The 26,678-nt window shown below is 42.3% G+C and overlaps 1 protein-coding gene across 1 annotated transcript in view; it reads right to left on the bottom strand.

The window, feature by feature from the left end:
- Positions 1-8,318: 8,318 nt before the first annotated feature.
- AHCY (adenosylhomocysteinase) overlaps positions 8,319-26,678 on the bottom strand; it is a 67,229-nt gene continuing 48,869 nt past the window's right edge. The window contains exon 11 of the transcript XR_014225939.1: positions 8,319-8,449. The gene's annotated coding sequence lies outside the window, so the exon portion shown is untranslated. The remainder of the gene's footprint in view (positions 8,450-26,678) is intronic.

The following is a 26,678-nucleotide window of genomic DNA, read 5'->3' as shown; positions in this document are numbered from 1 at the left end:
TTGTTAGCATCTATTAGGAATAACGTAGATGTAAAAGAGGTGAAGATTGGACAGGACAAACATAAAATTGCAGCATATGCAGATGATGTGTTATTTTATGTTAGTAATTCTAGAATAAGTTTTCCAAATATCATCAAGGAATTGAGGAGATTAAGTGCCGGTTCACACTACCGCGACTTGTTGCGGTCCATTCTGTGCTACGAGAACCGTTCTAATAGGAGCGACTCAAGTCGCTCCGGCTTAGAAAAAGGTTCCTGTACTACTTTTGACAGAAGTCGGAGCGCCTTGCATTGACTTCCATTATGTGAAGTCCGGGCAAGTCGCGCCGAAGTCGTGGTGCACGGCGACTTCACTAGTCGCCCCCAAAGTCGGATCGCCTTAGTGTGAACCGACACTTAGGGAACTGTCAAACTTTAAGATAAACCCAGTAAAGAATGAAAAAGAAGAGCATGCTCTGCAGAAGGAATTTCCTTTTACATGGGCAAAATCAAAATTAAAATGCCAAGGGATAAACATAACACCATCACCTGAAAATGTATATCAAGCCAATTATTTACCTCTGTTAGAGGGGATAAAGGTAAATATCAGGAAAATTTTGCCCTGCCCAATCATATGGTTGGGCAGAATAAATATGTTTAAAATGATAATATTGTCCAAAATATTGTATAGATTTCAGATGCTACCCATTGCTATCCCACCAGCATATTTTTGGGATATAGTTAGGTGGGACCACAATGTTGAAATAGATCAATATTAGAACGATATTAGACCACAATGTTGAAATAGAACGATACGAAAGTTTGGGAATGCCAGGGGAGGTGGGGTTTAGAGGAGAAAAGATGATTTTGTAATATAAGGAAAGTTTTTCTTGTTGTTTGTAAAATTGATGTGAAAATAGTTAAAATTATAATAATAAAAAAAAAAAAAATATATAAAAAGTAAAAGATAGTTGGCATACATTGGGGGGACCAGTTTTCTGTTGAGAGATTATTTGGGTCAGGTAGTTCCTATGAAGTTCTGCCTGCCTGTCTTAGCAGAGATTGTTGTGCCTGTGGATGTCCTGGTCATGTATCCCTCCTTTAATTTGCAGGCCCCTGTGGTGTTTTTATTTCCCCCGTATAGTTGATTGAGTTCAGCAAACAATTAGTATTGAGCAGAGTCGAATAACAGTAGGAGAAAACTCACCTCTCTTGCTGAGGTGATCTGCAAAAGATAAAAAAAAAATAAAATGAAAAAGATAGTTGACATACGTTGGAGGGACCAAAAAATTGTTTGAGTCAGGTAATTCTTGTGGAGTTCTGCTTGCCTGTCTCAGCATGAGTTGTTGTGCCTGTAGATGTCCGGTCCTGTATGCTTCCTCAGTCTCGGTTCCTTGGCCGGTCTTACCGCTAAGAGGACTCAGTGGCTACTGTACTAATTCTCTGAGCCATATGATTTACTGGGTGATGGAAAATGCAATAATAATATAGCCTACCTATATAGCCTACCCCACTTGTTTGTTGTTCACATATGCAGAGGTTTTTCTGCACTGTTTTATAGTTTTATGTTTATTTTATTTCTTTTTTTTTTTTGTTCCTCATGTCTCAGGAATATAGATTATATTTGAAATATTGCACTAGATTGAGTGTCCCGTTTCCCTTTTATAGTATGCTAAGATACGTATTCTGTGAGATCGTGTATGTACTATTGCTATCAGCCACAATTACTGTGGTTGCTTTTTTCTTTTGTATGACTGGCATTTTGCTTAGTTAGTGTATGTACCCTTGTCAACATATAATGTGCATATTTTCAATAAAACAAGTTAATAAAAGCTAGATTTTAACCACTTTGCCACTGCTCACTAGAGCTCTACTGCGGAAAAGTGGTCCGTTATCGTCTGGCGACGTAGACCTACGTCGCCAGACACTCCCCATTCTCGGCGGCGCACGCGCACCGCCTGAGGCTCGCTCCCGCTGTATTCAGTCACAGCGGGAGTAGGGCCAGGGGAGGAGCGGCGTTGATCACCGTCGGGGAATCGAGTCTGGAGATCCGCCCGCTTGTGTAAACAGAGCGGGCGGATCTCCTAAGTGACAGGCATGGTCAGATTGCCGGGTTCAGCATAGCTGAACCTGTGATCTGTCCTTGTGTCACTCAGTCACCTCCCCCCACACACGTCAGTAAGCACCAGGCATGCATCAACCCCTCCCTCTCCAATAAAAATAACCCCTTCCCTGCCAGTGTCATTTTTACAGTAACAGTTCATATGTATAGCACTGATTACTGTAGTAATGTCACTGGTACCCCCAAAAGTGTCAAAAATGTCAGTCAAGGGTCCGATCTGTCCGCCGCAATGTCGCAGTTCCCGCAAAAAAAATCGCAGATCGCCGCCATTACTCGTTAAAAAAAAAACACCAAAAATGACAGAAATCTTTCCCTTAGTTAGTAAACGCAATAACTTTTGAGCAAACCAATCAAAATACGCTTATTGTGATTTTTTTTACCAAACATAGGTAGCAGCAAACAAATTGGCCAAAAATTTTAAAAAATTTTGATTTTTACATTTTTTTGGGGGGAATTTCATATAAAAAAATGCTAAAAATATTGTTATTTTTTCAAAATGTACGCTCTTTTTTTGTTTATAGCGCAAAAAGTAAAAATTGCACAGGGGATCAAATACCACCAAAAGAAAGCTCTGTTTGTGGGAAAAAAAAGGACGTAAATTTCGTTTGGGTACGATGTTGCATGACCACGCAATTGTCAGTTAAATTCGCACAGTGCCGAATCGCAAAAAGTGGCCCAGACGTAAGACAGCAAAATCCTCCGGTGGTAAAGTGGTTAATCAAGGTTAATAATTACTCCAATATGGCATACTCAGAAGGAATAGTTACACAACAGCCAAAATATCTTGTGCCGGAAGCATGAGGATATTGCACAAGGTAAGAATGTTTCGTGGACAAGGTAGTCGAATTTTTAAAAATTATGAATATAGGTTATGTGGCGGTTTAAAATACAAAGTGATGTTTGGTGGAGCCCTTTTAAAGTGTGGGCAGCGGTCTACATCCATAGCCCATTTTGAAATCAAGTGGAATGTTAATGGACACGTAATCTGATTATAGATCCCAGACTTACAGTATATGCCTGTGTTTTTCTCCGTGTAATGAATTAGACTAAAGTAAGTAGAAGATGTATAATTCTGCCATTATAAAATAGATGCCATGTGTGCATGAAGTACAAGTTCCTTGAAAAATTAGTATTCCTCAAATAATTACACATTCCTCAAATTAGACAGATTTTGTTTGGCTGTGTCTGACTAGTGATCTGACACGCAAGACTTTTCCTAAACTGGCTGTAAAAATAAAAAGCTCACCCCCAGAGCACCCACCCCCAAAAAAAATCATTTTTCTTCATTATGACGGCATTAGAAACTTTGCTATACATTACCTGTACCAAGAGGAGAATCACAGACCCTGTGTAAGGGACAGGGCCGGATTAACATAGGGGCTATTGGAGCTGAAGCACCAGGCCCCTCCCTTAAGATAGGCCGGACCCATCCAGCAGTATGAGCCTGATTTCTCCTGTCCATAAATGTCTATGGGACAGAAGAAGCTGTTTGTAAATGTAGGGGTGGCTGGCTGCACAGTGCACAGTCCCCCCCCTGCACAAATGGAAGAAGAGAGAGAGGCTGGATCTGCTCTGCCTTCTCCCGCCCCTCTCCCTCTGTGCCTGCCGACAGATACAACATGAACAGGATATGTGTGAGTGATAAGCCTCCAGGGACCATCCATATGTGAGCTCAGTGACTGGACTCCTTCCCCTGCCTCCTTTCTTCTCCCCCTCCGCCTCTTTTTTTACTTTTTCCTCCAGCTTTAGCTATTAAAGCGGAGTTCCACCCAAAAATGGAACTTCCGCTCATTTGCTTCCTCCCCCCCCTCCGGTGCCACATTTGGCACCTTTCATGGGGGAGGGGGGAGTGGGTACCTGTTTTTGACAGGTACCCCTTCCCCACTTCTGGGATGAGGCGCCGTGGTGCCGTCCCTCGGAAGTTTGGCCCCCTCCTCCTTCCCCCCCGCAACGGAGCCAATAGGAAGGCACAATGCTTTTCACACATGCGCAGTAGGGACCCGCCCGTGAACCCGCAAGGCTTCACTGATGGGTTCCCTTACCGGCAATGGCGGCAGCAGCACCCAACAGCCAATGGAAACATCGGCTGCGGTGCTGACATCGCTGGACTCCAGGACAGGTAGGTGTCCCTCTGTGGGAGATTAAGTTTGGGTGGGGACCCTCGCCTTCAGGCCTGCGGCCTCTGACTATCAGCGGGTGTGGTCCTTTGGATCATTACACACTTACCATAACCTTCAGGATCTCATCTGCAGGTATGACACCATCTTTAGAGCTTGTGCACTGACTCATTTATCTCAATATCAAAGGAATCAATGGATGTTATTCATTTAAATTGTTATATTTTGTTTCTCATATATGTATATTTTATTCATAGTTCATATCCAAATCCCTAAAGAAGCCAACCTGGCGAAAAGGGTCGGATTTGGAAAAATTTCATTCATGTATGACTTCATGGATGTTATGTTTTTAACTTTATTTCTCTTTACTTTACTTTATTTACTTTCATGTTTGTATGTACCAATAAAAATTTATATTTTACATTTATATAAGCGTTCTTTGCTTTCTTTCTAAGGATATGGCTTGTCATTCATATTATATTAGTGAGTACCTTAAAAGTCCCATACCCTAGAATTTTCTAAACTTTTAATATTAAAAGTCAGCAGCTACAGTATGACTTTTAATTTTTGGAGGGGGGAGCGGAACTCTGCTTTAAAACTGCAGCCAAAGTGTTCAGAATTGTGTCATCAGCCTATGGTAGTACTTGGTACTTCATGCTTTTAAGTGGGTTCACACTGGTTTGCTATGGTTTGTCCCATTGCATGTATATCCGCAGTTTTTCTGCATTTTAACCGCAGTCCTATTGATTTCTATTAAGTTGCATGTTTTTTCTGTATTTTCTGGAAGCGCAACAAAATTACTGCATGCTGCATCTTTGGCACACTTTCAGAAAATTAGGCAAAAACTTGCAACCTAATAGAAATCAATAGGACCAGGGCAGATCCTAGGGTCACAGATGCCTGGGTGCAGAAATATTTCTGACGCCCCCAAATGGGCACGGTTATGGCGCCCCCACGGGGGGGGGGGATTCATTTTCTCCCTTTTACAAATATTTCTATGGCAATTGATATGGGGGTGCCAGCACAATTTTGGCAAATGGTTCTAATGCAGCTACATTAAGATTTACGACATAGGAATGAAAGGTGACTGTTGTAAGCACCCCTGGCAGTGCTATCGTTTTTGCCAGCTCCTGTCACGTATGCTGTATAGCTTGGCCTGCATATAAATGTGAATAAAAACATAGGTAAAGCTATATATATGAGAGTTCTTCAAAAAGTTATTTTTTTTTTACTCTATTAAATCTAAAAAATAGCGGTAACTTTTTGAAGAAAGAAGGAAGAAAGGAATTTACACCCTGATAATTGCATTGCAAGTATTCATCAGATATTGCAATCAGATGCAGCATCTTTAATTTTCACAATAGTGGTCCTTTAACCACTTTAAGTCCAGAAGGATTTGCCCCCTGAATTCAATTCGGCACTGTGTTACTTTAGCGGACAATTGCGCGGTCTTGCGACGCTGTACCCAAATAAAATTGATGTCCTTTTCTTCTCACGAATAGAGCTTTCTTTTGGTGGTATTTGATCACCTCACCAATTTTTATTTTTTGCGCTATAAACAAAAAAAGAGCGATAATTTTGGAAAAAAAAAAAATATTTTCTCATTCTGCTATATGACATTCTCAAAAAACAAAATGTAAAAATCAAATTTTTTTAACATTTTAGGCCAATTTTTTTCTGCTATATATTTTTGGTAAAAAAAAAAAAAAAAATCGCAATAAGTATATTTTGATTGGTTTGCACAAAGTTATCGCGTCTACTAACTACAGGAAAGATTTATGTCATTTTAATCGTTTTTTTAACCGATTTTTTGCGAGATTGCAACATTGCGGCGGACAGATCGGACCCCTGACTGATATTTTTGACACTTTAGGGGGGACCAGTTACATTAATACACACACGATTCTCGTATTTGTTTAGCCTGGATTTCATCTTTCATAGAGGATTTTGGGGATCGGTTCTTTTAAGCTAAAGTGGAATGTTAAGTGCACCTGCTGGGGAACAGGAACAGTTTATCCCCGTGTTTCTGGAGTCAATAGGATAAAGGGGTGGCCAAGCAATTGGTTAAATTGCATACTGATCCCCATGTTATGAGCCAATTAAATTTTCTAGAAAATGCTTGGAAAATATAAGACATCTAAAGTGGGCGTAAACTCCCTTGGTTGATTTTTACCTATAGATAAGCCTATAATAAGGCTTACCTATAGGTACAATAAATATCTGCTAAATATGCACTATTAAGGAGATATTTACTTTAGAACCAGCCAGTGACGTTACCAGCACATGCGTTTTGAAGGGACAACATACCCATGTCGTTCTTTCAGAGCCTTGTGCTATAAACAGGGACTCCTGTGCACATGCGCGGGAGGGACGTCATCGCGGCTTGGCCATTCATACAACTGAAGACAGCGCACCACAAGGGGCCTTAGTTTTCAGGTAAGTCTGTCATAATGTGCTAGTATACAGTTCATGCTAACACATTATGACTTAAACTGTGCGGTGCCCAATTTTTAATTATTTTTTTTTTGCTGCAGTTTACTACTATTTTGAAAGCAAACTTCACCTCTGCAATAATTTGCATTTATTTTTTTAATCAGGAGCTTGCAAAATATTGCATCTGTGATCATATCGCACGTGCAATGTCAGGCTCCTGCACACACTACCTACACCCCTGTTGCCCATACCTCTGCACAGGCTGTCATCTGAGCGGTAAACAGTGTGATTGAACTATGGGCACATTGATCAACACACACCCATAGTTCAAACTGCAAGACCAAATCTCCCACAGTGGCAGACGCAATTTATAATTTTTTCAGCCACAAATTGCCATGCATGAATGACCTGTATAGGTGGAGCCAGCACAGCTTTCAAAATCTGACAGTGGTTGCAGGGAAAGGAACCCCTTTTATTCCAATAAAAGTAAGGGGAACAATAAAAAAACAAACCCCCCCCCCCCCCCCACACACCCCAACATGGTTCATGGGTCCAAGAGCATCTTCATCAGGACATTAACAATGTGTATAGACTAGAAGTAAACTGGACCTTTAGGCTGAGTTCACACTGGTGCGATGCGGGAAACACTGCAAATTCTGTGTGGGTTCCCACATCGCACCTGAATAGCAGACAGTTCACACTGACATCTCAAACTGCTGCAGGTGTCAATGTAAGGTTAAGCCCCAGATCGGTTAACAGATGGCAGTGCGAACGGTGAAATGGTACAGGAATCAGATCAGATCACCCATACAAACCGATTCCAGTGCGGACCAAACAAAAGGGTCCTGTACCATTCTGGTCCGAATGCGATACAAACTGTATGGCTGAATTTGCATTGCACAGACATTGCATGTGATCTCCACAGCAATGCAGTGCGAATCACATGTGATGTCTGTGTTCGCACCAGGGCAAACCCAGCCTTCATGTTATTTTTTCACAAGCACAGGCCTAGTCAGCAGCTGGTTTGAAAGCTACTGACAAGGCCTGTGCTTGTCAATCACACTGGAAAAATATTAAAGGTCCAGTTCACTTCTAGTCCATTGACATTGTTACTAATCAACCTCTAATGAAGGGGGTGCTCTTGGACCCCCAAAATGTGTTGGTATTTTTTGGATTGTCCCCCTGACTTTAACTGGAATAAAGGTGTATCTGGACTTCTTAGTAGCGGTGTGGCGCTTCAATTTCCATTTTTTGTTACATTACACTACAACCCAAAAGGAGATCATGGGGATCCTTTGAGATAGCAACACCAGTGTGATAACCTTACAGGTCCAGCGCTATTTTTCACACTTTCTTCAAATTAAAACCTTCTTAAAAAAACAAAAAAACACAAACACACACACCTATTCCTGCCAATTCCCCTTCTGCACAATCTCCATGAGGGAATGCACCCAAGCTAAAAATGGCATAAACTGGGCTTAAAAGCAAAAAGATGGAAACATCATTTGCTGACTCTTGTGCGGGATGGAAGATCCTCTTAGGTGTGTTATCATGGAGGATGTTTGAAGAGGAATTCTTGCAAGGGTGATTTTTCTAGCAAAAACTGGCAATGGACTATCAACACCCTGAATACCAAAATATGACAGACAAAAACCAAGGCACTATAACAAAAGGTGTTTTATATATCTTAAGTGCTTCCATGAAAAATCCGCAAAGCTGAGACAGGCATCTGAAAAGTAAAATCCTGTTTTCTTGAGATATAAGAAAGCAATAAAACAGGTTTAAGGATTCACATGTAACTTTCTCACACATCCAGGTACAAAAAAAAACAGGCACATTGAGGTACAGTCTTGGAAACAAGGTGTGCTCCCTAGGAGACTATAGAACCACAAGGTTTCCTGATCAGGGTTGCAGAGGTAAACCGTTTGGGATTATGAGGAAATGGTACATGGATGGTGACTGCGATCTCTCCACTAGGTCATCTTTGGCTTTTGTAGAAGGTTCTCAATGTCGGCAATGATCAGGATTGAAGGGTCCGTCTTTTCTAGACCGAGATACTTGGCTTGCTTGTCTGAAAGCTTAGTCAGTTTCACTCCTAGTTTATCGAGATGGGCAGCTGCCACTGCTTCATCAAGCTGCAAAAAGTAACAATTGATTAGGATATCAAAAAGGTCTTTGTTAAAATGTCTACGAAAATTTGGAAGGCAAGACCTCACATTTACACGATATACAATGAGACATAATGCCATTTTGTGGCCTAAGTTTCTAGCATAAAGAGCCTACCAGTAACAGGACTTCTGTATCAGACAACAACCCTAAGCCAATGGTGCAGCAACATAGACAGCTGTGCATATAGAAACATAGAATGTGTCGGCAGATAAGAACCATTTGGCCCATCTAGTCTGCCCAATATATCTGAATCCTATGAATAGTCCCTGGCCCTATCTTATATGAAGGATAGCCTTATGCCTATCCCATGCATGCTTAAACTCCTTCACTGTATTTGCAGCTACCACTTCTGCAGGAAGGTTATTCCATGCATCCACTACTCTCTCAGTAAAGTAATACTTCCTCATATTACTTTTAAACCTTTGCCCCTCTAATTTAAAACTGTGTCCTCTTGTGGTAGTTTTTCTTCTTTTAAATATGCTCTCCTCCTTTACAGAGTTGATTCCCTTTATGTATTTAAAAGTTTCTATCATATCCCCTCTGTCTCTTCTTTCTTCCAAGCTATACATGTTAAGGTCCTTTAACCTTTCCTGGTAAGTTTTTTCCTGCAATCCATGTACTAGTTTAGTAGCTCTTCTCTGAACTCTCTCTAGAGTATCTATATCCTTCTGGAGATATGGCCTCCAGTACTGCGCACAATACTCCAAGTGAGGTCTCACCAGTGTTCTGTACAGCGGCATAAGCACTTCTCTCTTTCTACTGCTTATACCTCTCCCTATACATCCAAGCATTCTGCTGGCATTTCGTGCTGCTCTATTACATTGTCTTCCCACCTTTAAGTCTTAAAGTCTGAAATAATTACTCCTAAATCCCTTTCCTCAGATACTGAGGTCAGGACTGTGTCAAATATTCTATATTCTGCCCTTGGGTTTTACGCCCCAGGTGCATTATCTTGCACTTATCCACATTAAATTTCAGTTGCCAGAGTTCTGACCATTCTTCTAGTTTTCCTAAATCCTTTTCCATTTGGCGTTTCCCTCCAGGAACATCAACCCTGTTACATATCTTTGTGTCATCAGCAAAAAGACAAAACTTACCATCGAGGCCTTTTGCAATATCACTTATGAAGATATTAAACAAAATTGGTCCCAGTACAGATCCCTGAGGTACCCCACTGGTAACATGACCTTGTTCTGAATGTTCTCCATTGACTACAACCCTCTGTTGTCTGTCACTCAGCCACTGCCTAATCCACTCAACAATATGGGAGTCCATGCTCAATGACTGCAGTTTATTGATAAGTCTTCTATGTGGGACAGTGTCAAAAGCCTTACTAAAATCTAGATATGCAATGTCTACTGCACCTCCACCGTCTATTATTTTAGTCACCCAGTCAAAAAAATCTATAAGATTTGTTTGACATGATCTCCCTGAAGTAAACCCATGTTGTTTTTCATCTTGCAATCCATGGGATTTAAGATGTTCCACAATCCTATCCTTTAATAGGGTTTCCATTAATTTGCCTACTATTGATGTCAGACTCACTGGTCTATAGTTGCTCGATTCCTCCCTACTACCTTTCTTGTGAATGGGCACGACATTTGCCAATTTCCAATCTTCCGGGACGACTCCTGTTACTAAAGATTGGTTAAATAAATCTGTTAATGGTTTTGCCAGCTCACCACTAAGCTCTTTTAATAATTTTGGGTGTATACAATGGGACCAAAGGCATATGCCTTTGGTCGCATTTTTACTTTAACTACTTTTCACCCAGGTCAATTCGGACAGTTCTAGCAACAAAAGGTCTTCATACCGTATTCCAACATTACTTCTGGTTCTTTTAAACCATGCTGTACTTCATGACATAAGCGGCTGCGACCGTGATTAATAATCCCGTTATGTGTCTTCTAAAATCAATACACTCTTGGAAGAAAAAAAAAAAATCAAAAAATTGACTGCTCTCTCCATAATGTAAAAAAGTAAAGTTTTTCTTTGCAGGAAAATTACTCAGAACCCCCAACCTTTTTTTTTTTAGCAGAGACTCTAGAGAATAAAATGCAACTTGTTATGTAACACAGTATTTGCACAGCAATTTTTAAAAAAATACACATAGAATATTAATGCATTCAAAAAATATATATATAATCCAATTTTTGTGTAAAATTTAAAAGATGTTATGTTGAGTAAATAGAAACCTAGCATGTCACACTTTAAATTTGCGCACAAGCGTGAAATGGCGCTAAACTTTGGTACTTAAAAATCTCCATAGGCTACGTTTAAAACATTTTTACAGGTTACCAGATTAGAGTTACAGAGGGGGTCTAGTGCTAGAATTATTGCTCTCAATCCAACGTTCGTGGTGATACCTCACGTGTGGTGCAAATGGCATTTACATATGCGGGCTGAACCTACGTATGTGTTCTTTTCTGCGTGCAAACATGAGGGGATAGGGTGCTTTAAAATTTTAATTATTTTTATTTTTACACTGTCCCTTTCATTTTTGTTTGATCACGTTTATTCCTTTTACAAGAAAGGTAAACATTCCTTATAATAGGAATAAGACATTCTATGCATGAAGGTAAAAAAAAAAACCTTGTGTGCAGCAGCGCCCTCAATACTTACCTGAGTTCAACTGCAATCCAGGGATGCACACGAGAGCCTTGGCTCTCCAGGGACTCATTGGCAGAGACAGCAGCAGGAGGCATCGGCTCCAACTGATGTCAATCACAGCCAGTGAGCCAATGAGGAGAGAGGGGGCGGGGCTGAGCAACAGCTCTTTGTGAATGGACATGCAGATCAAGCTGCTTGCTCTGGGGGCACTTGGCAGAAAGGGAGGAGCAAGCGGGGAACCCGAGAACAGGAGGATTGAAGCTGCTCTGTGCAAAAGTGCAGCACAGGGCAGGCAAGCATAACCAGGCTGTTTTTTAGACACATTGCCACACATCCACCTGAATGCATTTCAGCAGATCTATTTTGAGGTCAACAGTTTTCACACAACCTGTACTTACTCCGTTTCCAAAGTTCCCACCTCTTTCATTCATACAACACATGATCATGTTACTTTTATGTGCTCTCGTTTAGACCATTACAAAAGGTTGTGTAACATTTCTCAAGCAATGTTTCATGCAATTTCCCATTTTTCTTTGAAACGGTCAGAACCAAGACCATTCAAAGCCTTCTAGGCTGCTTGGTCTTCTCCTGGCGACAACACACAGGCCAATGAAAAAGCTGGTAGGGTGTTGGCAATTAAATGTCTATGGGCTTCAATGCAACATGCATGAATGCGTGCTAAAGGCACTGCAGCCGGCCAATGTTGGAGAACAAATGTTTCCACCACAACCTGTTCATGTGCCATTTCCAATTTTGGGTTTCCCTTTCATTTTTACAACACATGATCATTATGTTGCATTTATGTGTTCTTGTTTAGATCAATAAAAAAGGTAGAACATTTCTCAAGCATTGATTCAGGCAATTTCCTTTTTTCTTTTAAATCTCCAGATCCTGCTGCTGTAGCACAAGACTGTCCTAGGCATTATAGGCTGTTTAGCTTTTCCCTTGGCGGCAACACAAAGAGGCAATGTAAAAAGCTGGTGGGGAGTCAGCAATTAGGAGGCTATAAAAAAGGAGGTTCAAATATTAAAATTCCCATCAGCCATAGCAAATATTGAAGCAAAAGCGTCAGCTCACAGAATGAAAACCAACACACTTGACAAACTAAAGCTCTGCTGCCTTTGGCGTTAGAAAATTTACAAGTTGACCAATAATTGCCAAGGCATGCCCAGTTAGAAGGTCGGACTAGGTAGTTATAGGCTCCCTGTTGGGAACAGCGACACATGATCATTCTAAGTCTGCTGTGTAATTCAAGAATAATTGAAACCACCGTGTTGTATCACCTCGTAGGTTTTACAACTATTATCACACCTTAAGCATTCAGGCACAGTTGTACCTATGTACCACTAATGAGGTGTCAGTTTGTGGCCTATGGCTAAAGGTGTTCCTCTTGCATCAAGTGCTGAGCTAATCTTTATGCTCTAGTTTTGAACATTCCTCCATTCATTCCTATGGGACCAATTTCGCCACAAAAATACCGATATTTTGTGAACCATTCGGCGAAACGTTCCACAAAGTAATAGCCCATCAATCGGGAACAATCCGCACGTTTTGTTATATTACTGTCTATATAGTGTAAAAACTGTGGGAGAAGTTAGGGTGGTAAATTTGGCTATAATAATAAGAATATACAGTCAGGTCCATAAATATTGGGACATGGTCACAATTCTAATCTTTTTGGCTCTATACACCACCACAATGGATTTGAAATGAAACAAACAAGATGTGCTTTAACTGCAGACTTTCAGTTAAATGTGAGGGTATTACATCCAAATCAGGTGAACGGTGTATATATAAGATATAGTATTTAAAACAGTCTGGAATCAAAATACCCACCGCACAGTGCCACCCCCACTCAGATGTAAGGATGGGGAAACATAAGTGCCCGGGAAGAGACTTCTCCCTGGGGGCGGGTGCTGATCATTATGCCGATTGCACCACCCAAGGTGTAATATATCCGAGGACGTGTCATTGTAATATGTTTTATGCAGGCAAGACTATCAAGACAGTTATAGGACTACATCACAAATACGACAACTCAGTCGTCTCATACTTCGTGCTTGAAGTGATCCCTCCAGACCTACGATGGGGGGGGGGGGGGGGGTAGATTGGGATAGGCAAATCCTCCAGAGGGAATCCTTCTGGATTTAACGCCTCAACGCCACCCCCCGAGATAAACAAAGTGCTTACATATAATTATGTCATTTAAAAACAACACAGATTCTTTATTATGTATACACAACATTGACCAAATACAATTATCATTACACCCTTTGGTGCTGTAAAGGCTTGTCTGGATTAAAAAATCCCACAAACCCTGTTGGAGTAGGCTAATTAAATACCCCTTTCTATAAAGATACATATACTAATGTGAGCATCAACATTCCCTCTTGATTCCACTTAAGATTTATCTGTACGTTTTGTCCCTTTGTCCTTGAGCGGGTGGTCCTCCGGCTCTCCGTGGAGAGGTAGGAGACTGAGAGTTCTTAAACTGCAAGCACATTAATTGTTAAATAACCTCTCATTATATTTTGTAATTGTATGCTCTAAGTTTGTATAAGGATATATATATATTTTGTATACAGCATACTACAACTTTCTATACCAGGATACTGATTTTTGTTTTTATTGATACAATCAGTCTGGATTTTTTGGAACCTACATTTGCGCAGTGCCATCCACTCCCACTAGGGGGCGCCTGGTTTTCTTATCCCTCTGGAAATGAACTAATCAACTTTGGGCACATTAACACCAGTGCATTGAGGAAACATGCAGTAAAATGCAGGTTTTTATTGCAATTCATTAAACAGCGTGTGTGTGGGGGGGATCGAATAACTTAATATTAGTCCATTGAGGATATAGCATTTGCAAGAGAAAAAAAAACTGCTGCTGGTCTCTGTCAATAATTGTACGGTGACAATGCAACTACTGCACAAGGGCAATGGCTTTGCACAATCCTGACAATAGGTTTCAGCCTACACAAAAGTATACAGTTCCAGTGTGCAACATGCAGTGGTATTCTCCCCCTCACCCCCAAAAAAATTTTCTTACTACAACTACCTGTGCCAGCAATTGTATTTTTCAGGGTCCCACTTTACAGCCCAACTCTCAGCTTACTGCCATCTGTGTCTCCAGATCATGCACCACACCAAGCTTCCTTGTTTGTTCTATCCCAACACTGTGCAGACTAGAGAATATGGACTACATGTGCTAAAAACATTTCGCAAGCATCCAAAGAATAAAAATTGCAGACATTAATGCGTTCGTGGTTATGGATGTTTGCAAGTAACAGAACTATTACAGAACAATTAATTCTTATTAAATTACTGCTAGCTGTGCAAAATGGTTCAGGCTTGCATCTAAAAAGAAAAATTAGGAGGAGATTGTGCAATTAGGAGTTACTGACCTAAAACCAGTACTGGAAAAGTCAAAAGGGGTAAACCCTGTATGTGGTCCCGGTCAGAAATTAAGGTCTACAATCACCATCAGAGGATAGCATTGGCAAAAAACACTACCTACTTTAACCGCTTTCAGAAAGCCCGCCGCAGAAAAACTGCGGCAAGCTTTCCCACCTGCGCAAATCGCTGTAGGTATACGTCGGTCGCGCACCTGCAGCTAGGGGGCGAGCGCGCACCGCAGTAGGCGCGCTCCCGCGCCTACTCGGCAGCGGGGACTCCGATGCATGGGGCAGGCGGCTCCGATAGCCACCTGCCACCCGCGATCGCTCCCCGCTGAGAGAGAAGAACGGTCAGCTGTTGTAAACACAGCTGACCGTTCTTCTCCCTGGAATGATCACAGAGCTCCTGTGATCCTGCTATATAGGATCACAGGTCTCTGTGATCATTTCACAAGTCCAACCCCCATACAGTTAGAATCACTCCCCTAGGTACACATTTAACCCTGTGATCGCCCCTGGGATAACCCCTTTCCTACCAATGGCATTATTACAGTAACAGCGCTTATTTTTAGCACTGATTACTGTAGTAATGTCACTGGTCCCCCCAAAAGTCTCAAAAATGTCAGTTAGGGGTCCGATCTGTCACCCGAAATGTCGCGGTCCCGCTAAAAATCGCAGATTGTCACCATTACTAGTAAAAAAAAAACAATAAAAATGACATAAATCTTTCCCGTAGTTAGTAGACGAGATAACTTTTGTGCAAACCAATCAAAATACGCTTTTTGCGATTTTTTTTTTTCTTACCAAAAACATGTAGCAGAAAACAAATTGGCCTAAAATGTTAAAAAATTTTGATCTTTACATTTTTTTGGGAATGTTCTATAGCAGAATGTTAAAAATATTGTTTTTTTTTTTTTTCATCTTAGAGGTGATCAAATACCACCAAAAGAAAGCTCTATTTGTGGGGAAAAAAAAGACATAAATTTTATTTAGGTACAGTGTTGCACGACCGCGCAATTGTCCGTTAAAATAACACAGTGCGGAATCACAAAAAATGGCCTGGTCATTAAGGGGACAAATCCTTCCCGGTCCAGAAGTGGTTAAGCAGAGCAGGAGGTGTTCCAATAAAAATGGTAGTAAATTTCCCATTACAACTATTTGCCAAAATGTTTTTCTTCTAAAAATATAAAGTGCCCAGCTGGGACATGCATCGTGCCATTTTATATTGTGGTCTAATTTAGGTCTTTAGGGTTAGTGGGGAGCAAAAAAACACGTGCATATAAAGAGGCTGATTTGAGTTTGCATGGTCATTCAACCATGGAAATTTCACAAACATTCGTTCTGTGCAAAGGGGGCAAAAAAAAACACCAAACAGTTATTAGGCTATACAGTATATGTCATGCTTTCCAATTGCAAACTATTCATTTTAGACAGAAAATTCCACATTTGGCTATTAGATGGAGCTAAGCATTATAAAAAAAATTCCTATGATCCTTAGCGCAATCTAGTGGCCAAATGTGATATTTTCACCTGTGAGAAGCACTCATACTGGATGTGCCTTTACTATAGATTTAATGACCCTCTAAGGGTACAGCACTAAAACGTGATTATGGTTTACCTGCGGCTTAATGTTCACTTTCTAAGCAGCGTTTTCATCCAACCACTTCACGTCAAGTTCAACATCAAAGTGGCCAATGTTGGAAACAATGGAATCATCCTTCATCTGTTCTAAGTGCCTAAGTGTTAAAATAAGGAGGTCAGCTAAGTTGTGTGCATTGGGGGAAGGGGGTTGTAAAGAACTACATATAAGAAGCAGTGTGTGTAGGGATTATAACTCAGCAGCAAAATATTGAAGAAGTCATCCACAACCACATATACATTTACTGGTACATCTTCTCAATTCAAAATGGAAATAAAGTCAGTCCACCCAGCATAGATCAGTTGATATTGGGGTTCCACATTTTTTTGGAATCCCACTGTCCTCTGGTAAACACCCATACCAAGATCTTCCTGTTGCAAAAGCCTATTCTGCCCCACCAAAAAGCTCTATACTGCTGAGATCACATGAGCGGTGCACTGTCACATAGTCATGTCACCAACACCAGGAAACTAAAGTCGTTTCAATGTACCTTTTTTTATAACTGGGGTCATTTACAGTAGATGTCCTTTTTAAAAATGTAATAGTCTTGACTGTTTCTTACCTGCCCTCTATAATGTCTGTGCATGCTGTTGTGGTAACAAAAATGTTCCCTTCTTTGTAAGCTTCATCCATAGTTGTGACCTCATAACCTGCCAAAAGAAGACATTTTTACAGTCCTTGGGATGTCAAGTGGTGGCCTACAGACAATATATGCAGCTGCACCATCTGTGTTTACTGTTTTACAAAGTTCAAATTTCCTTGCAAGATTCAGGTTGACCAATTCCACAAGAATACACTGATTGACAGCCTTTAAAAAGGTAGAATTATGGGCTTTACCCAAATATTCTTAAAATGCTATACTTCCAACCTATGCTAACTAACCTGTGTAGGAAAGATGCAGATACTTACCTATTTTCAATGCTGCTCCATTCCAGTCACATCTCCTGGGTTCTCCTGTGTCAGTCAGTGCTGGCTGCAGGGGAGAGGAGAGAGCACTTGACAAAGGGCTGGTTATGCCTGGGAGCGGTGATGTCACCCATAGGCTTTAATGGCCCACCCATGGTCAACGTTTCCCCCTCCCCTGCAGAGGTGCCAGATCACACGACTGGACTACAATGGGCTGAAAATAGTAAGCATAGGCTTCTTTCTTTCACAGGTTGGTCAGCAATAGGTGTTAGGAGGGATGGGGGGAGGGAATATCAGTTAGGTAAAAGTCAAGAAATCTACTTCATGCTGCATCAAGCCAGAATCATCAGAAAACCTTATAAAGGAGAAAGTACAGCCAAAGTTCGTTTGGCTGTACTTCTCCTGTGGATCACAGGATTGCTGTTTAGTCTGGACTAATGTGAAGCCCGCTGTCTGCACAGAGCCAATCCAGGTTAAGGCAAGATTGCAACAATAGAGTCAGGATCCACCCACATGCCTGGACCGTTGTTGCGTGAAAAAACCCTACCCGTGAAAATTCCCTACCCTCGTCACTTCCTCTGCACCTACGTCATGGAACAGCTGAGCAGCTTACCACTGAGCATGCTCACAGCCCTGGAGGGTAGGAAATTTTCATGGGGTAGGGTTTTGTAACGTTACACCGCAACAGCTGTTGCCGCGGGTACATAAAATCATCTCTGCTGCAACATTAAATCATCTCCGCTCCTACCCCTGTGACTTCCCTGATCTCGGCTACTAAATGTAAAAGCGGCGGCGGGTCTATGAAAATATAAATCACGGAGCCGAGATCTCCGTGATTTATATTTATATTTTCATACACCCGCCGCTTTTACATTTAGTATCCGAGATCAGGGAAGTCACAGGGGTAGGAGCGGAGATGATTTAATGTTGCAGTGGAGATAATTTCATGTACCCACGGCAACAGCTGATGCGGTGTAATGTTACAAAACCCTACCCCGTGAAAATTCCCTACCCTCCGGAGCTATGAGCATCCGCAGTGGGAAGCTGCTGAGCTGCTCCATGACGTAGGTGCACAGGAAGTGACGAGGGTAGGGAATTTTCACGAGGTAGGGTTTTTTAACGTTACACCGGCACCCGGCTCCTACCCTCTCCACAGCCCAGCTCCAGTGAGCAATTTGGGAGGCAGAGCAGAGAGCCAGTGACTGACAGTCAGCAGCTCTCTGCTTGGGGAGCTGTGAGAACCAAGCAATTGGTGGTGTTATATCACTCGGTTCTCAGACTTGTAGGTGACGGGGGACAGATGCAGCATCCACCAAGGCAAGTATGATTACAAAATAAAATAAAATCATTAAAAAAATAAATAAACCCAATACATCACTTTTAAGCTGCCTACACATTATACAATTTTCCTTTAGATTTACCAAAACCAAATAATATGAGGTCAAATCTAAAATTGTATGCAATCAGGCAGGCCCTTGCACTACATAGTTGAAGGTAAATCTAAAGAAAATTGAAGAAAAAAAAATAAATAAAATCCCCAACACTTGCCTGTAGCAAAAACCACTCTGGTCATATTGCTACACACCCCACCTTGGTCTTCCAATAAATATACCATCTCACACTTAAAAGCAAAAATTCAGAGGAGGAGCACATATGAGCATTTACCATTTTTCATAGGATCCTGCAAAGCACTGCACTTGAGATCAGGGGGTGCAAATCATTATCTGATTGGAAAAGGTGGAGAGAGTGATGTCACCGACCCGCCTCCACGCTTTGCATTCAGTGAAGGGATTCAAAACATTCTCTGAATGGCACCTGTGCACAGCTAGCACCCTCCTGTCTTCAAAATGCAGCAGGGTAACAACTCAGCATTGGGCCCGGCAGCAAATACATAAACCACCGAGTTATCTTAACATGTTTGACCTCCGGAAGATTTACTGTGACAGTACTCACCGTCACTGGGAGTGAAAGACAGATATTTAATGGTTTGGATTGCTTCAAATGGGGTCAGTATTTACACTTATGCTAATGTGTATTGTACTTCAATGTTAGACAGGCTCTCCCTATTGTTTGTGTAATGAGGTGGGATGGGTATTCTTTCCAGACAGCTAGATAATTAGTTCAGGTTAATTATATTTCTGTATACAATTTCATCAGCATATGATAATGTATTCAGGCAACCCCTGACCTGTGTGTGGTAATTTGATCAGGAGGGGGATGTGTCCATGCTGTATATAAATTCTGTGTGACTGTTCAATAAAGAGTGATTCCCGTACAAGCTAAGTTGCTGGCTAGCTTTGTATGAGGGTGGCTGGGAAAATCTGGTATATATGTTCATGACTGCAAGGAAGCCGTATACCCACGAAAACCACAAGTACAGTGTGGGTCGGTGGTTCCATTACATTTACCCCCCCCCCCCCTTCATAACCAGGACATTCTTTTGCAATACAGCAGTGGCGTATCTAGAGCCTTTGGCACTTGGTGCGGATCCTATATCTGCACCCCCCCCCCAACTTTAAAATGTAAAAACACCCACAAATTGTTATGTTTTCAAGAATATTTATTGAACACATTTCATAGCCCCCCATCACAGTGCCCCTTGCAGTCTGCCCCCACCCCTGTCTCTCTAATCACAGTGCCCCCTTTTACATTCTCTGCCATCCCTGCACAGTCCTACCTTCGGCATAAACAGATCTCTAATACTATTAGCAATGTGTTTAAGTTTGAGTAAGAGATTGGAGATATGCTACCGGAGATGGTCAGAGACTGCGGACATAATACAGGAGATAGTCAGAGACCACGGACATGATACAGGAGGTGGTAAGAGACCGCAGACATGATACAGGAGGTGGTCAGAGACCGCAGACATGATACAGGAGGTGGTCAGAGACCGCAAACATGATACAGGAGATGGTCAGAGACCTCAAACATAATACAGGAGATGGTCAGAGACCGCAGACATGATACAAGAGATGGTTAGACGTCGGACATAAAACAGGAGATGGTAAGAGACTGTGGACATGATACAAGAGATAGTCAGAGACCGCAAACATAATACAGGAGTTTGTCAGAGACAGCAGACATGATACAAGAGATGATCAGAGACCGGGGACATGATACAGTAGATGGTCAGACACTGCGGACATGATACAAGAGATGATCAAAGACTGTGGCCCTGATACAAGAGATGGTCAGAGATTGAGGACATGATACAGTAGATAGTCAGAGACCGTGGACATGATACAAGAGATGGTCAGAGACTGCGGACATGATACAAGAGATTGTCAGAGACTGCAGACATGACAGATAGAAGAGCACTAGGGGGGCCGGAGAGCACAGGGGAAGCAGAGAGCACTAGAGGAGCTAAAGGGCACGGGGGGGGGGGGGACTGGAGAGCATCAGGGGGGACTGAAGAGAATTAAGGGGGTTGGAGTTTGGAAAGCATTGCAGGGGGGTTGGAAAACGTGTGGGGTGGAGGGCAAGGAAAAACCAGGGGGACGGAGAGCAGGGGGGGGGGAACTGGACAGCACAGGTGGGGACTGGAGAGCACTGGGGGGGGGAACTGGAGATCACTGAGGGGGGGAGCCAGGGAGCACAAGGGGGGTGAAGAGCACTGGGGGAGCAAGAGAGCATGGGGGGACTGAAAAGCACTGTGGGAAGCTGAAGAAAACTGGGGGGCTAAAGAGCACTGGGGGGGCTAAAGAGCACTGGGGGGCTAGAGAGGGGGCGCTGAAGAGCACTGAGGGGGTGCTGGAAAGCACGGGGGGAGCTGGACAGCACTGGGGGTCCAGCAGAAGAAGTTGGATAGGAGAGGAGCGGTGGGGCAGCTGCATATAGAGGAATTGATCTTTCCATATTTCTCCTGCAACCGCTGAATGCCTGCAGAAGGGAGAGGAGGGGAATCAGGCATTCAGCGGCTGCAGGAGGAATATGGAAAGATCAATTCCTCTATATGCAGTTGCCCCACCGCTCCTCCTATCCAGGCACACAGGGAGGCCTTTTTCCCATCCTCTCTGAGCAGCGTGCACTGAAGGAGTTGCTACTGCAGCTGCCTTCACAGGGAGATGCGGGCCGGCTAGGCAGCGCTGGCCTGACGCCCCCCCAGTGCATGGCCCCGGGCCGCCCACCCCCGCACCCGCCATTGGTTAGCCACTTCAACTATTGGTGTGATCCAGCACACAGGTGCCACCCTGTAGTAGTAAAATTGCTATAAGGTGGACCTGAATTAGTTAACCAGCATTCCTAAATCCACCTCAAGCTTAATTTTTCCCAGCTGTATTTCTTTGCATGATTTCAGATTCTGCACTTAAAAATATGAAAATACGCAATTCAGAATTTAAATGTTGGCGTGTTCTTATAGTCCTCACCTTCCATGGCTGCTTGCAGAGCATTGATGGAGGTCTATCTCTGTGATGATGACATGTGCACCAAAGGCTCTTAAAGCCTGAGCACAACCTTTTCCAACATTGCCATACCCTGCAACCACCTCAACCTTCCCTGCAATCATCACATCCTTGGCACACTTAATGCCATCATTCAGAGACTCTCACTAACCGTACAGGTTATCAAACTTGCTCTTAAAAAAACGCATTAATAATTCCAACAAGTAAAGTCCTCACCACAACCAATCATGCATCAAATTAGCCTTTAAAAAATCAGGCAAAGAAGGCCTGAACCTACCTTTGTCAGAGTCATTGACATTGATGGAGGGGACTTTCAAGGTCCCATCAGCTTTCATTTTGTACAGGTTGTGCACACCTGTGGTCGTCTCTTCAGAGATTACTTTAATTCCTACAGGAAAGAGAAAGCATCAACTGATAGGTCAAGGTCATAGTGGATGACCAAAGGCTGGCAGGTCTGTAAGGGGTTCTTCTGGGGTACTGCAATCTGATAGCCAAGAAGAATTGTTTCACATCACAAAAACATAAAAAGATTTTAAGGTTCCCATGTATTCTTACATTTCTGGGAGGTATTCAAGAGACTACTAGCCAGTTTTTCACGAGTCATGATCCAAGATATCTTTCTTTTCAGCAGAGTGAAAGAAACTGTGGGGGTTTCCATTTTTTATAATTTTACATGTAAATGTAGTTTTAACCTTTACAATAAATACTATAATATATTAGCACCTTTTTTGGCTCCGATTTTGTGAGCGTTCCATGCAGCCTGTTTTGAACTCGGCCCGATTTGATTGAATCCGCCAACTATCCTGTTCACCCTGAATAGCAGTGGTTGCGAGAGGGTTAAGGACACCAGGTTCTGACTGTGGGAACGATCCTGGGTGCAATAACAGTTCCTGTTCAGGGGCGTAACTACAGGGGTTGCAATTGCAACCGGGCCCCATGCTCCAGTGTGGCTCCCCTGTACACCTGGGCAGCATGTAGAGAAATCACTGTCCTCCTTTTTCTTTCCGTAGCTGCAGGAGGAAAATGGAGGAGATTGGTTCCTCTGTATGCTGCCCCCGCCACTCCTCCTATCCAGTTCACTTGTGTTCTGCTGTCTCTGGGCCCCTGTGTGCTCCCCTGGTCCCCCCCCCCCCCCCACACACACACACACACACACACACACAATTAAAATACCAAAAATTAAAAACTACTGACACCAGTGGGTGAACTTCCAGAATCGCAAAGGTCACACTTGACCGGGCCCTGGCATTCCACCACCATGGTGAGGCCCCAAGATGGCAGGAAGGGGGCCCACTGCAGAACTTGTGAAATGGTCCCGCTGCAGGACAATAATAAAGGGCCCCGCAATGAGAGTAAAGGGCCCCAGGATTAGTGGGAAGAGCCCCAGGCTTGAAGGGAAGTGCCCCGGCCAGGGGTCCGGGGGGCCCTTTGTGGTTTCTTGCACCGGGGCCCTGAAGGTTCTAGTTACCCCTCTGTTCCTGTTGAATAGGATTCAAGGTGTATATACACCAGACATTTGGTGAGTGTATAGGCACGGTGGAGGGGAGCACTATTTGAGTTGACTTTATATATAAGAAGTGCACTGGTGGCTTTTCATTTAACCTATATAACAAGAAGATCTTCTCCCCATATTCACTATAGCGTTTGAATGACATGCTTCTTCAAGGACTTACTATTTCTTTGACTGGATCCTTAGCAGGTGGACTAGCCTCATTACTGTATAGTTTGATATGTGGCTATTGGTCTCATTTATTTATATTTCGTTATAGCACTGATTTGGACACTCATTATCATTTTAGACTTTTTAGCGCTGCACTTTTTGTTTACATGTCTTTCTAAAGGGTTATATATTCACCTTTGTGTGCTAGCTGATGTTGCTGCATTTAGTTTCACCAGCTCACCTTCCTTGTGTGAGTTTTTAATAAGTGACCTGCTACCACGTGTAAATGGCGGGATGAGGATTCCACCCGTCGATCAACGGAATCCGCAAAAGTTGGTGACTCTTCCACTGGTACCAGAGCCGCTTTATTTAACCTGGACACCGGGGGATGCACTTTTGGTGGTACAGTCCACCTAGTGGACACTGCCTCCACAAAGGGGTAACGGCGTGAAAAATGCTTAGGCACCTTCAAATAAGCGCCACAACACCTATATTTTTACCAATCACCGCCTCTCCTCCCACGGCCCGACTCCCGCTGTGTCTAAACACAGTGGGAGCGCGCCGCCGAAACTGCTTCCCCTCCAGTCACGTAGTACTACATGACTGGACCCAGGGGAGCCGCACTGCCACAGTAATATTACTGTGGGTGGTCGGCAAGCAGTTAAAGGAGTTGTCAAGGCAGAAGGCTTTTCTTTTCGTACACCATGGGACACAGAGCCATAAATCATCTTATATGGGTTATATAGCCACCTACGGGTGAAGGACACTGGCAACCAATCAGAAAGGATGTCCCCCTATATAACCCCTCCCACACAAGAAGTACCTCCGTTTTTTCGCCAGTGTCTAAAGGTGATGGACACCTTGGACAGTCTCTCCACATATTCTTCAAAGGAGACGAAAGAAGATTATGCTATATAGTATATATACCCTGATCAAAGATCACTGAATCTAAGGGGTTAGCTATCTGATCCATCCAAAAAATTCAGTAGACTAAAAAGATGATACCTGAGCCTCAGGAAAGGAGATACAAGGTTTTGCCTGTAATGTTATCCTTTTTAGGCACTGGACCCTGGGATTCGGACCCTTGGTATTACCAAATCCCAAAGGTGCTCCGTGCAGGGTGATTTACAGGTCCAAGGCTGTGGCCCCTTTAAAACAAGGAGACCCAGTCCTTGACGGTCGGCAAGACAAAGCTCACCATGATGGGTGAAGATTGGATTCCTGTTTCAAACAAGTCCAATTTAAAATATTTACACATACAGCAAATGTAAATATTTTATGCACTGTTCCCTAGATAACAGAGTGCCATGTGGGTCTCTACATGAGACGATGGATGTTAAGCTATGCAAAATACCCCTTGCTAAAAGCTCTGGCTTTTCCTCAGGTAATAAATGTGCCAATTGTGATAATATGAGCTTGTGCAAATGTGGTATTGATGCAAAGATTGTTTAAACATTATTTCTTTACTTATTTTTTTTTTTTTAATTCATTTCAAATAAACAGAAAAAAAAAAGACAATACATCACCCAGTTATTTACTTACCCCTCTCCCACCTAATTTTCCCCTTCCCGCCCTCCCCCCAACTACTTCCTTAACACTATTTTTCTTTTTGCCTATTCCACAATCCACTTTGTATAACCCCTTGTTTTCTTAAAGTCCATCCAATCCTCCCAGATGTCATCCCAGTCTATGGTCTCATCTTCCTCCCACTCTTATAAGTATTCCAATGTTCTTATTTTTTCTACTCTTCTCACCCAATCACCTAATGTCGGTGCCTCGTTTTTCTGCCAAAATAACGGGATCAAACCCTTTGCAGCGTTCATCAAATGGGGAATTAATGTCGCCTTATATTGTTTAATTAAGCTTTTTGTACTGTGAAATAGACAGGACCAAGGGTCTTCTGTAATTTCTATTTTCAAAACTTTTTTAATTTGGGCTAAAACCTCCTTCCAGAATTTTTTTATTTTCGGGCATTCCCACCATAGGTGGGCCATTGGGCCAGCTTCTATACAACCCCTCCAACAATATTTTGACTTCTCTTTATGATAGTTGTGGATTCTATCTGGGGTATTATACCATTTTGCGATGCATTTATAGTTCATTTCTGCAGTGTTCACATCTACTGAAGAACTGTGTTTTAATCTAAGACTTTTTTCTAAGTGATAATCCTTATTCCTAATTCCCTTTCCCATTTCTCAATGTATGGCGGTACTCTCGGACCTATCAAGTCCACCAGTATTTTGTATCTGTTCGAAATACTGTTCTTATGTTTTTCCGATGAGCACAATTGCTCAAATGGAAGCAACTCGTCTCCCGATCTTAGTATCGTATATTGTATTCTGGGTTTACTCTTTTTCCATATAAATCTAGAAACTAAAGATTTCAGAATTTTGAAATATACTTGAGGAATCGGTATTGGCAGCATTTGATATTTATAGGCTATTTTCTGTAATATTGCCATCTTAATGATGTTAATTCTTCCAATCCAAGATAACGGTCTATGTGAGATCCTATTTAATTCCGTTTTGATCTCATTTAACAGTGGTATATAATTTTCTTTATATAAATTTTTGGGCTCTGTTGTTAATATAATCCCTAGATATTTTAGACCTGAATTTTTCCAAGAAAAGGGGAATTCCAATCTTAATTTTTCTTCTTTTTTTTAATGTTGATATTTAATATCTCTGATTTTAACGGGTTGGTTTTTAAATTAGAGAGTTCTCCATATTTTCTTAGAATTTCCATCAAATTTGCAAGGGTTATTCTTGGGTTGGAGATGTAAAGCAAAACGTCGCCCGCAAATGCGGCCACTTTGTGCTCCACATCTCCGACCACTACTCCCGTAACATCTGGGCACCTCCTTATTGTTGCCAGTAGGGGTTCCAGAGAGAGGACAAACAACAATGGGATAAGGGGCATCCCTGTCTCGTTCCATTAGACATTCCAAATGGCTCTGAGTGGATCCAATTTACCCTCACCTTAGCTGTAGGGTGGCTATACAACGTTTTTATCCATGTCATCATTTTTACTCCAGTCCCCAATTCCTCCAGGGTTTTAGTCATAAATTACCAACTTACCCTGTCAAATACTTTTTCCGCATCTATTGATAGTATTAGTCCCTGGGATCCACTCCTAACCATCTGTTGCATCAATAGAAGTGTTCTTACTCCATTGTCTCTTCCCTGTCTCCCTGTTATAAAACCCACTTGATTGCTATGGACCCATTTCATCATCAAGTTTTTCA

The sequence above is a fragment of the Pelophylax lessonae genome (assembly GCF_965119305.1).
Source record: "Pelophylax lessonae genome assembly, chromosome: 11".
Taxonomy (NCBI): Eukaryota; Metazoa; Chordata; class Amphibia; order Anura; family Ranidae; genus Pelophylax; species Pelophylax lessonae.
This window is presented reverse-complemented; position numbering and strand designations above follow the sequence as displayed.